Source organism: Pelophylax lessonae (assembly GCF_965119305.1).
Source record: "Pelophylax lessonae genome assembly, chromosome: 12".
Classification (NCBI taxonomy): Eukaryota; Metazoa; Chordata; class Amphibia; order Anura; family Ranidae; genus Pelophylax; species Pelophylax lessonae.
Window position 1 is genome coordinate 125,215,389 of NC_138779.1, and position 18,540 is coordinate 125,233,928.

An 18,540-nucleotide genomic window follows, 5' to 3' on the forward strand; every position below is an offset into this window, starting at 1 on the left:
GGCCTAATACAGTGATCAGTGATAAAAATATGCACTGTAATCACTGTACTAATGACACTGACTGGAAAGGGATTAATATCAGGGGCAATCAAAGGGTTATCTGTGTGCCTAGCCTGCGTTTTTGTACAGTGTGGGAGGTGCTTATACTAGGGGAAGAACTGAATCCTTGTCCCTGCTGTGCAGCAACACATGATCAATACCTTCCCTACTGAGAGAATGGCAATCTGCCTTATTTACATAGGCAGACTGCTGTTGTGCCTCTGTACCGAATGATTGGTGGGTGCCCGTGGATATTGAGTCCACAGAACCCGCAGGTCAGCTCCCACTGTGTATAATCACAGGGGGAGGGGGTCGCTGGTGCAGTAGGACCACCTTGCCATATATATGTAAGTATACGGTTAGCAAGTGGTTAAGCTTTGAAGAAAAAAAAAAAACGGACACTGATCAGTTTCTATGCAAAACTGCACAAATTTCAGTAAATCAACTCCACTGTGTGTGTTTGATACTAATAGGGTGAGACCTGAGGACCCAATAAGTCTCCAACCTATATAGGAGTAGATTGGAGATGTATTGGGTAGAACAGCAGGATCTGTATTAAAGTGTCACAACTATACAAATATAAATTATGCACAAGGATGGGGCCCAATGACACAAGAAATTAATCAACCATAATGGATCCCATATACTCTTTGGAATACTTGCAGTCACTATAGTGGGTCGGCTCTAAATTCCTCTTACTGACCGCCAGCTCAACTCCAACAAAATCATCTGCTGTGGATCCTAATAAAGCCACTTATGATGGAGGTACAGAAAGAATCCCAGGCATATGTGGCTTTAGTAGGAAAAATGATACCTTCCCTCTCTCTCCCACCGTCCTCTGCCACCATCATTCACAAATATATTTTCCAAAAAGTTCCATTCTTCTGATAGTTACATATAGTTACATAGTTACATAGTAGGTGAGGTTGAATAAAGACAATAGTCCATCCAGTTCAACCTGTAAACAAGAAAAGATTCCCCTATGTATGGGACTGTAAATGCCACTGAACACTGTGTTATGTATAAAATATCTTTATTATTACAAAATACATACAAAAATAACATAAATCAATAACATCACAGGGCATAAAAATATGCATGCATATGACAGACCAATTACCGAACACAATAGGGGCGCTTAGGAGTACAAGGTGATCGTGGAACCGGAACCGACCCTACGCGTTTCGGGCAAAAGAGCCCTTCTTCAGGGGTCACCCAAAGCTCCAGATACAGTACCTAGTATATCCTTAGCGTCTGTCCCTATGGGTTGGATTGGTCTGTCAGCTAAAAGATGGTATTGCTACCATTAGGAGGAATGCCCAAATTCCCACAGGTCCGTTCCGGGGCTGCGAAGTCCGTGAGAGTATAAGAGGAGTAGTAGCATCCGCCCAGAGGAACCAGGGAGGCACCACGATGACCGGCAGAAGAAATTGGCTCAGTATAAACTACTCCCGTAAGGGGGAGAGGGATATATCCATGTAACAACCTGTATTACACAGGAAGGATGAGACCGCAGAGGGTCCAGAATAGTACAAGTAGTAATAATCTTGTATAGGTAAGGTCAAGGTGTATGTGTATCTATCTCCTATCTCGCTATGGGCTTGGCATCCTCTTCTCAGCAGAGGATGCCAAGCCCATAGCGAGATAGGAGATAGATACACATACACCTTGACCTTACCTATACAAGATTATTACTACTTGTACTATTCTGGACCCTCTGCGGTCTCATCCTTCCTGTGTAATACAGGTTGTTACATGGATATATCCCTCTCCCCCTTACGGGAGTAGTTTATACTGAGCCAATTTCTTCTGCCGGTCATCGTGGTGCCTCCCTGGTTCCTCTGGGCGGATGCTACTACTCCTCTTATACTCTCACGGACTTCGCAGCCCCGGAACGGACCTGTGGGAATTTGGGCATTCCTCCTAATGGTAGCAATACCATCTTTTAGCTGACAGACCAATCCAACCCATAGGGACAGACGCTAAGGATATACTAGGTACTGTATCTGGAGCTTTGGGTGACCCCTGAAGAAGGGCTCTTTTGCCCGAAACGCGTAGGGTCGGTTCCGGTTCCACGATCACCTTGTACTCCTAAGCGCCCCTATTGTGTTCGGTAATTGGTCTGTCATATGCATGCATATTTTTATGCCCTGTGATGTTATTGATTTATGTTATTTTTGTATGTATTTTGTAATAATAAAGATATTTTATACATAACACAGTGTTCAGTGGCATTTACAGTCCCATACATAGGGGAATCTTTTCTTGTTTACAATTTACAGGGATGATGGCCACTGACACTGGGCACTGAGTGACAAGATACTGTTTTGTTCTTATCCAGTTCAACCTGTGTAGGTGTGTGTGGCTGTAATCATCTTGCATACCCCTGAATGTTCTGATCCTTGAGATGTACGTCTAGTAGTCTTTTGAAAGCCACCATACTACCTGCAGAAACCACCTCTTGTGGTAGAGAATTCCACAATCTTGTAGCCCTAACAGTAAAGAACCCCCCACGTTGCCTGAGGTTAAAACGCTTCTCCTCTAATCGCATTGTATGTCCCCGAGTCCTCATGCAATCCCTTCGACTGAACAGCTTTTTTTCTAAGCCTAGATCCCCATTGAGATATTTAAAAATTGCTATCATGTCCCCCTTCAGGCGTCTCTTCTCCAGGGAGAATAAATCAAGCGATTGCAGCCGCTCTTCATAATCAAGGTCCTCCAATCCCCTAATTAGTTTAGTTGCCCTTCTCTGGACCCTCTCCAGCTCCAACACATCTCCTCCCTTCTGAGGACTGGTGACCAGAACTGGACAGAATACTCCAGATGCGGTCGGACCAGAGTTTTATAAAGTATTGTAGCATCCCATGACCTTCACTAGCACTTCCTCCTGGACTGAAAACCACTGTGAGGACCCCACTGATGGACAGCCAATAAAAAGTTTCCAGGTCATGGGGTAGAGCCATGGGCAACCAAAAGAAAGACCCTCCTACTCTGCAGTTCAGATAGAAGACTCAGTTGTCTGTTAAGGCCCGTACACACGTACCGATCGTCAGCATACAAACGTCGGCGGACGAAAGATCTGCCGATTGTACGCTTGTTAGTATGGTGCCTCCGACAGCCGTCAGCGCACATTCTGCGGACAAGAATCTGTCTTGCAAGCATTGAAATTTTTGTATGCCGACACCAGAACGGCAGATTGTTCGCCAGTCAGTACAGAAATCAGCCGACACACAGCTACAAATCCCAACACGCATGATCAAACCAAATGAGGTCCCGGAAGAATTTTCTCTAGTAAACTCAACATTTTATCCAGAAAGAACTTTCGGCTCGCGGCAGTCCAAGAAATAGGTGAAATGCGGAGCACATGCTCATCTTGATAAATGTGAGAAGAAGGAAGATGCTGCTCATAATGCCATACTTTTCTAATAAAAAGGCATGTGTTCTGTTATGATGAAGATAATGTTTGTCTATTCTATCTGTTCTATCAAATTTTATAATTAAATAATTTGAACTCTTCACCATTATTTTTTTTTAACAGCAAAGATCTAACTATTGATATGACCCTTTATTCTTGTCTGAATTAATGTCTAAAACATATTTTTCAGGTTATGCACAATATTAAACATGTTAACAAATTCAGATAGGCCATTTTTTATTTTCAATTTTATTTATTTTTTGTATCTCAGAAAAAAAGAAATGAAAACATTAATACTCTCCGTATAATAAACTAAACATAAAAAAGGTCCATTTGGACAAAATTAAAATAGAAACTGCCAAACAGGGGTAAAATAAATAATAGGGGGTTACACAAATTAAAGTTGGTGGTAACTGTAATCCCCCTGCCATGAGGGCAGGTTTGGATCCTGCTGGCCATATTGCCACTGGCCATGTGGCATTTGGCGAGGTGGTGGCTGTTGTGGAGGTGGAGGTGGAGGGCACGGGTGCTCCTGGCATGCATGGCTGTGCTCAGTAAGGATGCCGTTTTCAGCCTTTTGCAGCACATTGAGTATGATTTTTCGGGCATACTGACACTGGCTGAGGTCCACCTTATCCAAAATTTTGCCCGTCATGTTGCCAAATGATTCATTGGCCTCCGGTTTACGACGTAGGGCTATGGTGGCCTCCTGTATAAACTCATCGGTGATGTCATCAATATGTTTTCTCTTTTGCCTCCGTTTGGCAGGAGGAGGTGGTGGTGGAAATAGTTCCACAGGCTCCTCAGGCTCCCCAGGCTCCCCAGGCTCCCCAGGCTCCTGGCTGCACCCTGGCTCCTCCTCAGTCATACTTCCCTGTTGATGAAATGAACAATTGATTAGAATGTTATAGTGTATATAAAAATGCATGTTTGTTATATTATTGTGATCAAATAGCAGACTTTACATACAGTGGCGTATCTAGGGTCTCCAGTGCCCTTGTTGAGGAGCTGTATTTGGCAACAACCCCCCCCCCCCCCCAAGATCAATGTAAAAATGTAACCCACCCCCCAAAAAAAAATTAAAGGGCATTAAATGTTTCTCATTTGTCCCTTGTTTGCCCAGTGTAGAGCTCTCTAGTGGGCAATCATTGTCTCAGGTGTGAAAAACAAGAAAGAGAGGGGTGAGAGATAGAGAGAGGGAGAGAAAGAGGGGGTGTGAGAGAGAGAGGGGCCTGAACTTGCAGAGGGCTTTGATGTAGGGCATTGAGGGTGAAGCGGTGCAGGTAAACAGGAATAAGGGAGCCACCTGCCTTGCTGACCCAGAGTGAGAGACCAGAGACATGGAAGCAAGGATGGATGGATCATTTGCAGGAGCTGTTAGTTTTGTATTAAAAAAGGTTGAGCCAGAGGAATGCTGAGGCTCCAGCAGTGTTTGTTAGGACCGGAGGTGTGCTGGGGATGCAGCACTGTTTGTAAGACCGGAGGTGTGCTGGGGATGCAGTGAGAGGCAGTCTCAGTCTCCTGGTCTTTTGGCTCAGCTGCTCTCAATGTTTTACACCTGCATGAAGCAGCTCTCAATGTTTTACACCTGCATGAATCCGCCTGCAAACTGGGGGTTCTGGGGTGTGCAGGCTGAGTGGATTGTTCAAAAAAACAATAAACCAATGCCAATGTTTTTGTGACCCACCCCCCTTGGCCTGCGCCCCTGGCGGTTGCCTGTCATGCCAACCCCTTGCTATGGCCGTTTACATAAAGGGTCAATTATGGTTTAGCTTATAATTTTGTTACATGATTAAATTTTAGCAGACAATATATTGTGAAATGCCATACCTGAGTAAAACTCTCCTCCAGGAAATCCTCATCCTGGCTTGGATCAACCGACACTGAGCCCTCTGCTGAAGTAGAAGGCAGTGTTGATATGGATGGCCTGAATTCCAAGGTGTCGGACAGGAATCGCAAGTTATCATAGTACCACAGCCGTGGTACATGTATCTTCTGTGCACCTGCTCCAGACTGGGTGGAATCTTCTATTTTTTTTTACCTCCCGCCTGTAGGCACTGCGAATGCTGTTGATTTTTCGCCTTACATACTCCAAATTTGCCCCAGGACAGACGGGCTTGTAGAAGGCCACCAAATGGTCCATGGCCTGTTTTTTTAGTTTTTTATTTTTATAATCCGCCGACTTCACTTGCCACAAACACGGCAGTTGCCTGTACTCGTCAATAAAACTTATTAGAAAGTTGTGGCTGGTGTAATTGTCCACCATATTGCAGGACAGTATATGCCTGCAAGACACAACACAACACAAAACATATTAAAATAGCATGTATTTTGGCACATAATAAAGATATTCCTAATAAAAGTTGTATAGGGCCCAAAACACACACTTTCTATTAAAATAGTCGTACCTTTGTTTGTGGGGAAAAGTCGTGATTCGCCGCTCAATCGTGCTCCAACCCTTGATATGTCCGCTAGCGAATCGTAGGCCGAACGATCTGGCGTCCTTTAAATACAGCGCAGGCGTCAACTCCTCCTCCAGTGGCGGGCTTGTGCAGGGGTGTGTACGTGCTGAAGATCAGGCCTACATGCGACACTCACACCTGAAGCAGTGGAAAAATCTTGTAATCAAGAATAATGTCTCAACGATCTGGGAGCTCAATTAGTGTGGGCAGAAGTGATTGGGCCACCCGAAAATCAAGGGCTACACCCATGACAAAGGCAGAAATGGTGGAGATGGTCTCCATTTTAGAAAAAATGGACTATGATGGAAAGTTGGCAAATTACGATCGGCCCAATGCCAGGAAAGATGGCATCATGGATAAGGTGGTGGCCTGTTTGCAAAAAAAATTCGGTGTGGAGCGATCGAAAGATCAGATTCGGAAACGGTGGTCCGACCTGAAACACCGTGAGCAGGATCAGCTTTCCCAAATCCATCGGATTTTGAAAAAAAGTAAGTTTTATTTTTTATTTATTTTTTTAAACATGCAATATGTTTTTTATAATTAGGTGTATGTTGTATTAACATGTCTAGATTATAATGTCTATGTAAAAAGTTAGATTACTCATTTTAGTTGTCATGTCGTGATTAGATCGATCTATTGTTGATGTTTTAGTATATGACATTAAAAGTCAGGAAGCCATAGTTAAAAATATATGTATTGTGTTGCAACGAACGTTCTTTCCTGCACGAATCTTCTCTGCAAACATTCCTATTAATCACAGATTATTATTCAAACCTTTAAATAGGAGAAAAACGTAAACTCCGTGCCAAACAATGGGAAAGGAGGAGGAGAGGTTTGGCAGCTCCATCTGCAGTTGCGGAAGAAGATGAGGACATGGGCCCAGATGGTGGCACAGATTCGACTAAAGGTAATTGGTTCCTATGCACTGTCAAACATTAATGTACCATATTTTTTGTAGATAACCATGTACATGTCTTCATATTTGTTACTAAAAGAGCTATCAAGCAGGGCACCATGTCCTAACAAATGTACCTCTTGTGACTTTTATGATATGGCCAATTTTTTGTATTATGTAGATGAAGACATTATTCCTGAAGTTATTCTGGTAGAGCCAACAAGTGATGAGACACCAGAGCAACAAGAAGGTTGGTAGGCACAGATTTTTGTGTAGTGGGATCATAGAAATATGTGTATTTGCAATGATTGTTTAACCTTATATTCTTGTATTCCCTTACAAATTTACATTGCAGATGTTGCGTCATGCCAGGATGTGGCATCCCCAGCCAGCTCAGAACCCAGATCTCCTGGCAACTTGCCAAGCAGCGTGGAAGCCACTTCCTAAAATGTTGAGGATCCCGGACCAAGTGTCAGAGAGCCAGTTGTGTGCCCACGTAGGTTTTTTCATAATGATTTTTATCAGTGTTATTTTTAGCCTCCAATTGTCAACACTAGTTCCCTATGGGAGCCTCTTTATTTGAATGGAAGTCGCACCGTAAGTCAGATCAGGATGCTCTGACTTGCGGGGCACTTGCGTTGTGAAGATTTTTGAGGGGGAACTACACCAAAAAATTGAATAACCCACCGTGGGTGTCCCCCCAAGTTCACAACCAGGCCTTTTGTGTGTGATATTGAGTTTTAGGGTATGCCCACAACAAAAAGACAGCTTGGGTTACCCCCAAAACCCCTACCAGACCCTTATCCAAGCATGCAGCTTGTCAGGCCAGGAAAGAGAACGATCAAGCGGACCAAACACCCCCTGGACCACAGCAGGACACATGCCCTCAACATGGGGGTTTTTTGTTGCTTTGGGCCAGGGGGCCTCTGCACCGCACACCCAAAAGCACCTTGCTCCCATGTAGAGGAGGACAAGGGCCTCATCCCCACAACCCTGTCTGGTGGTTTTGGGGGGTCATGCGGCCAGGGGGTTCCTAGGACTTTGGAAGCAACCTTCAACAAAGGGTGGCCCCCAGATCCCGGACACCAATCACTGTGTGAATGGGTATGGGGTACATAGTACCCCTACACATTAACCACATAAATGGAAGTGTATGTGAATAACGACAGGAGACGTTTATGAAATGTTCTTAAATATCTTCATCCGGTCTTCTCCACTCTGCTCTTTGGATCTTCTCCTCTCCACTCTTCTGCTGTCCAATCTTCTGCTCTTATGTTGTCTGCTCTTTTGCCCTAGGCTCTTCTTCTTCCTCCTGTCCTCCTCCAATGCTGTTGCCGTGCATTCTGCCCGTCTCTGTTCTCTGCAGCTTAATATATATACATTACGACCATGCCCTCACAATGACGTCATCATGCGTTCACACCCCTAATGAATATATAGTAAGCTCAGGAGACCGGCAGAATCATCAGCAACAGGATCAGAGGAGGACAGGAGGAAGAAGAAGAGCCTAGGGCAAAAGAGCATAAGAACAGGGTAGGTATTAACTCGAGAGTAATTAAAAATAACCTGGACACCAAATGTTTCTCTATTATGACCTCATGTAGGTGATTCACATTGACTCAGTTGTATATTTTTTTACAGATCATGATTTACCTACTTGCACTTTAGCAAAATTAACATGTGAGGCACTCCAATGTTGCTCAGACCTCGAGCAAATCAAGGAAACAGCAACGGCATTGCAATCAAAAATGCACGATTTTGTGGACATGATTGCCAAATTTTAAAAATTTTTAAATACATTTTTTATGTTTTTATTGGTTCCTTTTATTACAAATGTTTTGTAATCTTTTATGATATCTTGATGACACTCAGTTGTTAAGAGTGTACCCACGTTTGGGAAAAACACTTGAAAACACCCTAACCCTGTGAATGTTTCTTAAAAAAAATTTTGTACATTCAACAATGTGTGTTCCATTCTTTATTTGACTTTCGTTGGGGGGTCGAGATCTAAAGCTGTGTAAAGAAACATTAAATGTACGATGGCTGTCCTATTCCCATATTTACATGTTAATGAAAGCATTTTGGACACTGCCATATGCGAGTTGCTGGAGGTGTCAATGAAATGTTAAAGATCCCAACCGTTTATACGCATATCACAGTGCGATCTGACATTTCATACAGGATCGGATCATACAAGTGGGAACGACTGTGCAATCCTATCCTGATGCAGCTGAATAAATGCATCATGTGCGACTTTTGTGCGAGTGCATTGCGAATTGAGACATACACTTTGTATGGCTACATTCACACTGAACACGCACACAAGTCGCACATGACCCTTTATTTCTGATGTATCAGGATTGGATGGCACAGTGCTTCAGACTTGTGTAATACAATCCTGTGGAAAAAGTAAGTGGCGGGTCACCCTTATGCGATGCAGGAAGGATGCAAAGTCGCAGACTTCCCGCATCGCATAAGTGTGACTCAACACTCAAGGTACTAGCAGTCCTAGGATTCAATATGGCATTGATATTGGCAGTATAAATCAGTGTAGGGAGATCAGTGTAATCTATAGTGTATTACTTGTTCGTTGCTCTAGTTCACTTTCCATTACTTATATATATAACACTTTGAGATGAACAATGATCAAGTTTCACATAACACTGACATATCCTAACATTGGTGGGCAGTGAGAAGGATGTCATAAATGAACACAACATAACAGGTGTAGGTACGTTGTTAATACCCTAATGTATTATATTAAATATATAGTATGGGCAACTTCTGGACAAGAACCCCCAATGTAAGGTGACATTAGATGAACCTTGGGTGTGACCTAGTTCTCAATGTGACAGGGTTTGTGTAAATTTTGTGGGGTGCAGAAGGCCCTTGTATTTACACCACTGGCTCAAAAATAACACATGGCCATCATCACTTTGGATCAGCTGGTGAGAGACTACAGTAAAGAAACACACTGATGAATGTATTAACCCTTCCAAAGTCACACATATATAACACATGATTAACCCAAATAATTATGTTTGGCATATGTGCCCAAATAATTAGAATCCACAATACAGAATCATTGCAATTTTGGTTTAATGTGTTGAAAAAGAAGATATCTCTGACATTTATCTTGTGTGTCAAATCTTTAACAAGATTAATGTGTGTGTGACAGTGATTGCTGCCAGGACACAGCTCCTCTCCCCACAAAATAGTCCAGATATTCCTGGCGGATCTGACGGGCCCTGTGTGATGCCAATGCTGACCGTCCAACTTGCATTGACGTCATGGACTCCACTTGGTCAGAAGGTTGGGCCTCTCCACTTGTACCTGGCATAGCAGGGTCAGTATCCAGTTGCTGCAAAACATAATTGTGTACATTTCTGCGTAGGAAGTTGTGCAAAATGCAGCAACACAAGACCACATTATCCACTTTGTACAGTGCCAGGTTTATGGACGTCAGGAATATCCGGAACCGGTTGGCCATTATCCCGAAGGCATTCTCCACAACTCTGCGAGCTCTGGACAACCGGTAGTTGTAAATCCTTTGGTCGGGGGTGAGGTTCCTCTGAGGGTAGGGCTTCATGAGATGCTCCCCAAGCGCAAAAGCCTCATCTGCGTTAAACACAAAGCTCATACCCTCAACAGTTTGCTCCCTGGATGGCAGGTTCAGAGTGCCGTTCTTTAGACGACAAGCGAACTCCGTCTGATCAATAACTCCCCCATCCGAATTGCGGCCATTTTTGCCAATATCCAAAAAAAGAAACTCATAGTTTGCATTAACTATGGCTAGCATGACTATACTAAAAAAACCTTTATAATTATAATAAAATGTGCTGGAATTCGGAGGGGGGACAATGTGGACGTGCTTCCCATCAATAGCACCCCCACAATTGGGAAAATTCCACTTCTCCAGAAATTGATCAGAAATCTCCAGCCATTGCTCTGCGTTTGAAGGAAACTGTGGGGAAAAAAAAAAATTAAAATAATTAGTGCTTGAGCACATCACATTATTAATTACACACACAGTTGTCTGTTAAATGCTTATGCAACTTGTTAAAAAAATAAACAACAGGAAGGCAAACGTTTGGATTTGGGGATGTAACATCTACATACATTTATTTTCAACCTCCTATTGTTCTTATATTGTAAAGGGCCATACACACTATAAGATTCTCTGAAGACTTTTTCGTGCAGATTTACCTTTTCTATGTAGTGCAAGGGCCTGCCAGATTGCATAGGATTTGAAAGTGTTTGTTGGACCTCATATTATTTGGTTTTGGTAAATCGGAAGGATAAATTGTTCTGACAATCTTCTAGTGTGTATGGCCCATTATACTCACCAGCTAGAGCTGAGATTTACAAACTACGGCCCTCCAGCTGTTGCAGAACTACACATCCCATGAGGCCTTGTAATTCTCTGACATTCACAGACATGACTAGGCATGATGGAAATTGTAGTTCGTGAACAACTGGAGGGCCGTAGTTTGAAGACCTCTGAGCTTGAGCTTTGGTATATGCTGACTTTGAGATTTAGCATGTGGGTGGGGGATGGGTAAGTAAAACTGGGCATTTATACATCAATAAGGGCTTGTGGTCAGTGAAGGTTTTAACATCATTACATAAACATACACAATCATAGGTGGGAATGGATGGACTGATGTATTTTAGATAAATCATAAACTAGGTACTAAAACATTGGCCAAGGAATAATTGTTTGAGGGAAAGCAATAAAATTTGAAAAATTCGACATACTGTTAACAGGCAATGCGTTTAGGGACACATAGGAGAGAATGGTGGGCTGGTTAGTGGGTAATTTTACAAATGGTTAAGATAATCTACATCTTTACTACTATGTGCATGCGGACAGAGGGTAGTTTACAAATAATGGCCTGTGTCAATTGCTGTACATCCAAAAACATCATAATTCGGGTGAAACTAGTAATACATGTAATGTAAAAAATCAAACATACCTTGATATAGTCCTTCTGCAAGACCTTGATGATGGCAGAGCAGGTCTCAGGGATGATGACTCCAAGTGCTTGGGGGGAGATGCCTGTGGTGAACTTCAGATCCTGCAGGCTTCTCCCTGTTGCAAGATACCTCAACGTCGCAATTAACCTTTGCTCAGGAGTAATTGGAAGCCGCATACAAGTATCCTGCTTCAGAATATAGGGGGACACCAGGGCAAGAAGACGGTGAAAGATGGGATCCGTCATCCTCAAATAATTCCTGAAGTCATCAGGATTATTTTCCTGGAGCTCCCTCAGCAAGGACACATGAGAAAATTGATCACGGTTAAGCAACCAATTTTTCGTCCAGGAGGTCCGCTTCTTCTTCCTATTGCTCGTACGTCGTCTCAGAGCCAAAACTCCAACACTAACGACAGCAACGGTCGAATTCACGGTCGCCATAATAAATTCTCGAACGATGTCTCGGAAAATAGCGAAATGTCGTCAACCAAACAAATGCTACCGAAATCAGCGCGAGATGCCCAGAAGGGTCACGGCCAAACACTCACTTCCTCTTTTGTAGCGGCGAACGTGCGTGGAACGTAGTGACGTCATTTTCTGTCGGCAGACAAATGTCCTGGGCAAGTTTTGAGCACTTTTCAACAGACAAACAACAAACACGCCAGCCGCGAACATTTGTAGGACGTTCTGTCGGCAGACGATCGGTACTTGTGTACGGGGCTTTAGTCTGTTGACTCAGAGTGTCTTTATTAATGTATTTTAGTGACAACATCACTTTAACCACTTCAGCTCTGGAATGTTTTACCCTCTTAACCACTTTAGCCTCGGAGGGTTTGACTGCTCAATGACCAGGCCCTATTTTGCGATTCGGCACTGCGTGAATTTAATGGACAATTGCGCGGTTGTGCAACGCTGTACCCAAATGAAGTTGATGTCCTTTTTTTCCCCACAAACAGAGCTTTCTTTTGGTGGTATTTTATAGTTATATAGAAGGAGCAAGAAAGAAACAATGTTCCTTATCCCACCCACTCAGCGCTCATGTATATGCAATACTCCTAGGATCTATACATGTATATCCAGCAATACAGCAAGATATACCGGTATGCCTATATACCCAATAAAGCAGCTGCTATACTAAAGACATAACATAAAAAAAGGGGGTGTGTATAAGAGCCTAAGCCCACATAGACACTAGCAGCGCTAGAAACAGCCCCTGACGAGGTTGATGGTATATAGCAAAAACAAACGGCCTAACAAGGTAGGGAATTGTTATAAAGCCTAATAGTTCATAAGTCCATAATATTCTCAGGGTGAAGTCACACGATAAAATGGGTGCATGGAAACTCCTAGCGTAGTGAAACACCAGACTTCTTTATCGATCACTCAGCAACCGTCATATCCTTCACCTCACCGCTGTGCTCCCCCCCTTGAGAGTGGACACGTACCCTTAACGCTAGGGTTTAGCGCTTTATTAAATCAATAATCCTCCACATCCGGATGGTAATCTCCTCAGGATTCAACTCCACAGAGTAGGGATATAGGCAGCACCTCCTCCTCTTCTCTCACATAAAGGTGGAACAGGTACCTCCTCCTCTCCTCTCACATCAAGGTGGAGCAGATGCCTCCTCCTCTCATCTCACATAAAAGGGGAACAGATACCCATAGCGTAATATGTACAAACAAGGCTTTATTAAAAGGTTAAAATCACACTCACATGGAATCGGATGAATTTATGCGAAAAAACATATCCAAGGGGCAAAACCCGGTCCTCCCGCTACTGACGTTGTCCCCACTGAGCCACACGGTACGGGTGATCCAGCCACCCTATCGCGATGTTGCCCGGACTCACTGGCGTTTAGTGCTGGGGATCCTCTGGGATGTCCTTGGTATGGAACAGAATGACCGCGTGCTCACGCCCTGACGCGTTTCGTCGGCACTGGACTTCTACTGAGGGCGTGAGCACGCGGCCACATCACCTCCTCTTTATACCCTTATGGGGGAAGTATGGGGGTATGCGTGGTGGCAAAAAAAAAAAAAAAAAAAAAAAAAAGGGCGGGGGCCTCCACCACGTGGGCGGCCGGAAGTCAGTCCGCCGCCAATACGCATACAATCAGCGCTGGCGGCAGGAAATCACTCCGCCGCTGATCTCCAGGTCCGTACATCGGGACTCTGGAGACACCGGAAGTGGCGCTTTTGGACTCCGCCCCTCGCTATGTCCGCCTATCCGGACATCGGAGGGACCGGAAATGACGCTCCTCGCTCGTCCCGCCCTGCTCTCAAGGCAGGGAATAGGAGAGGAATCAAAGGTGATGTTTACCAGCTCCGCCTCCCACTGAGTCCGCCTATCGGAACACAGAAAGGACCGGAAGTGATGCACCTCCATCGTCCCGCCCTGCCCACACGGCAGGAAACAGGAAATGGAGCTAGCTATCATCCACCTATCCAGACAGGAAGCCGGAAATGGAGCTCATAATCAGCCTATCCCTCGTTCTAATACCCCGGAACGGCGCCACACCCCCCTATATGCATATGATGCAAATTCATGGATACAACAAGCCATATCCTGGTCCCACCCCCCTCCGCAATTATGCTAATCGCTAGGGCCGGCTTCATGACCGTCCCTGCGGACAGTGGGGACATCGCCTATATGCATTCCCTCATATATTCCTTAACAATAATGCATCAGCACACTCTTAATGTATTAATCTATTATCTCATAACAGAAATACAAGAATAAAGGAATAAAGGTATAGTTGACACATGCCACAATTATGTGAAACAAATATCCTCAACTGATACGAACCAAACGAGAGAGAGAGAGAAACAAATGCCAAAACTGATTCCCATCATGGGCCCGCTATTGCCCGCCAGGCTTTATCCATCAGTGTTACATATAAATCAGTGTAAAGATAGTATAAACACTGATCGTTATACTCTCTCACTAAATACTCACAGTAGTTCTTAAATACTAATCATATAACAAGACCTAGAAAATATTCTAGTCTCTGTGATGGGGATATCGCTTCAGCTATAACTTAACATTGCATGTGTTGTTATCTAAAATGGGCTCACTGGTTACAGTTATAATAAAAGAACTGACCAACTAGGTCCTATATTGCACCTATCATTCTCAATTGGGGTGCTCCATATGGTAACACACTATCGGCATGTGAATTTAAACAAAATTATAAATATGCTAGCCATGCAAATGGCCTGATTGACCACTAGTAAAAACTAAGTACCTGAATAACTGATTGAACCCTATGTATTCACAGGAAACTGATGGTATCCGCTAATGGCGTATACCGTTCGCTATGGAAGCTCCATGAGATCTATCATACCGGTATCCATAGGTTATTAGACATACAGATCCAGTATCCGGGGGAAGGAAATCTCACGGACGTATTGATAATGCTTTGAAAAAAACACGAGACTCAACAAAAAGAAAAAGAAAAACCAAAGCCAAAACCAAGAAATGGGGGGGAAAGAAGGTTCCAACTGCACATGGACTAGAGCTGATCCTTCTGGGCTAGTAATCACTAATGAAGCAGTTGATATCCAACTCCACGTTCATACCATTGGGGGCTAATGCGTTGGTTTGATAAATCCAGAAGGTTTCTCTTTTTGAGAGCTCCCTGACTCGGTTGGAGCCCCTCCATACCTGTTCCACCTTCTCGATTCCCCAAAAACGCAACCCCGAAGGGTCCTTATTATGATGGTACCTGAAATGTAGGGGAACACTATGGTATTTGTAACCCTTTCGGATGTTCCCTATATGTTCTGAGACCCTCTTGCCCAGAGTTCTCTTTGTCCGACCGATATAAATCAGCCCGCAAGGACATTGTAAGCCGTATACCACATGCGTGGATCTGCAGGTGATTAGGTCCTGAATCTCGAATGAACGTCCATTAGCAGATGATGTGAAGGACGTATACCCCCTCAGATGAACATTCACCTGCCTACAGGCCTTGCAATGTCTACAAGCAAAAAACCCAACTCTGTTATCCCAAAAAAACTTTGGTTTTACAGGTGGGTCGAGAACTTTTTTGACCAGTCTATCACCGAAACTCGGAGCCTTCCGGTAGATGAAGACTGGTTTCTCAGGGATCATTTTACCTATAAACTTATCCATTTGCAAGATGTTCCAATTTTGTCGAAAAATTTGCTCCACCTCTTTATGCTGGATGTTGAAATCTGTTATGAAGCCCCACTGATGTCTATCATTGGGCGTTTTGATTTTATCACTCAGACACTCGCTTTGTGGAATTTTTCCGATCTCATTCATTGTTTGTTCGAGATCTTTTGCTGGATAACCTTTTTCACAGAAACGTGTCTTGATCACCATTGCCTGTTGTTGGTAATCTGAGTCAGCAGTACAGTTCCTTCTCACACGTAGGAACTGTCCTTTGGGGATATTCCTTAACCATGTGCTATGATGTCCACTCTGCACAGGTAAGTAACCATTCCGGTCCGTTGGCTTAAAATAAGCCAACGACACTAGACTGGAGCCCTGAATCATGATTTCAACATCTAGGTAGTGAATTTTCTCCTTACTCCAATTGAATTCTAGCTTGATATTGTTTCCATTCGTATTGAGACCCTGTGCAAACGATATCAAAGAGGCTTCGCTACCCACCCATACAAAAAAGAGATCATCAATGTATCTCTTGTACAGGACGAGTTCGTCCCTAGCGGCGGCATAAATGTAGCGATCCTCCCACTCCCCCATAAAGAGATTCGCTAGGCTCGGGGCATACTTAGCCCCCATGGCAACGCCCCTCCGCTGAGAGAAGAACGTGCCCCCATACCAGAAATAGTTATGGGACACGCAAAATTGCAGTATCGAGCCTAGGAATCTCCTTTGGGGGAATGGGATGTCCGGTCGTTTGCACAGAGCCCAATTTAGCGCTAGCAGGGCGTCATCGTGTTGAATGACCGTATAAAGAGAGGCCACGTCGGCCGTAACCACGTAGACCTCCCCCTGCGGTAAATCAACCCCTCTGATCATAGTAAGGAAATCCTTTGTGTCTCTCAGATAAGATCTGAGAGATTGAACACTGTCCTGCAAAAAATGATCAAGGTACTGCCCAATTCTGGAGGTGACCGAATTGATGCTGTTCACTATCGGTCTAGGTGGAGGATTTGTGTCACTCTTGTGAATCTTAGGCAGCGTGTATATAGTAGGAACTCTACTATAGCTCGGCACCAAAAACCTTCTTTCCTTTTTTGTAAGTATTCCATCTTGGTAGCCCATATTCACCAGACCTTCCAACTCTCTCCTATACACAAAAGTTGGGTTGCTTGGCAACACTCTATAGGTGGAAGTATCAGATAACATCTCAGACAGCTGTTGGTCATAAAAACTCTTGTCTAAGATAACGACCCCCCCACCCTTATCAGCCGGCCGAATAATGATATCTTTGCGTTTCTCTAGCAATTCCAGGCCCTCTCTTATGTACCGAGGATTTACATCCTTTTTAGGTTTTATTTTTTCCAAATCTCGGAGGACTGATTGTTTGAACACTTCGACACATTGATTAGCCGACTGAGGTGGATTAAAGAGCGATTTGTTTTTAAGGCCACTATCTTTACCTACTAGGCCATTACCCACATACTGAGTTTTTTTCAAAACATTTTTACTGGGGTTTAAAAAATGCCGCTTCAAATTAATTTTTCTAATGTATTTGTGGATATCCACATAAACATTGAATTTATTAATTGGCCTTTGAGCTGCGCATTTCAACCCTGCATTAAGTATGTTGGTCTCTTTTTCCGTGAGAGTGGTGTTTGTCAAGTTGTATATACCCTTTACTCCTTTTCTCTCCTTCTTTTTTTGGTATTTGAGTCCACCTCTGCATCCTCTGGTTGTACGTCTACCCTGGGCCAAGGGCGGTCCCTTTGGTTGTCTAGGTGGGGGAGCTGGGGCCTCCAAGAGTCCATTTGGGCCCCTACAGGTTTCCCTCTCCAGGGTTTCCCCCTCCTTCTCCCACCCCTGCCTCTTCCCCCCCTCCAGGGAAAAGGGCGATTCTGGGCCGGGGTTCTTGGATCTGCAAAACCCGGTGCCTCATTATACCTATTGTAAGTGGGCACAGAGTAGGCATATCCGGAATCATACTGGAATTGCCCCTGTTGCGTGTTGCCCCTGTATGGGCCACTCAGGGGTCCCTGTTGCCAATCACTCCTTTGTAAAGGGGCAGGGGGGCATCCCTCCTCCATCTCTCTTGAATTAGTATAATGTGTCTGTTCACCCCTATAGGGGGTAGGGACCGCACCTACTATGCGGTTACCTTTTCCTTTGCCTTTACCTTTCCCACGAGGGGTATTTTTCGGCATCGACATTAGGGGTACAGCTACTGGTGCCAATGGTTGGGGCACCTGCTCATAGTTGGTGGGTAGTGGTGGCATCTGCCAGGCGTATACCAAGTTATTTTTAAAATCTTCCATATCCCTACGGAATTTTTTGACTTTCTTTTTATGTGTCTCCCGATCTACTTTTTCTAATTTTTTCTGTATATCTGTGTTGAACTTAGTTACCTGAGGCGAGTCCTTCTCAGGTTCAATATTTGTCTTTATCTCAGCTATTCGTTTCTCTAAAATGGTCATTTTTTTCTTTTTCCGTTTTAAAACCAGTTCCTGTAATTTAATGCCCATATTGTTAAAAAATTCCAGCCATTCCTTCTGACTAGCCTCATCATCCAAGCCATCCTGTGGGGTGACCTCCCACCTTAGGCTCCGCATGATGATGCGTTCCTT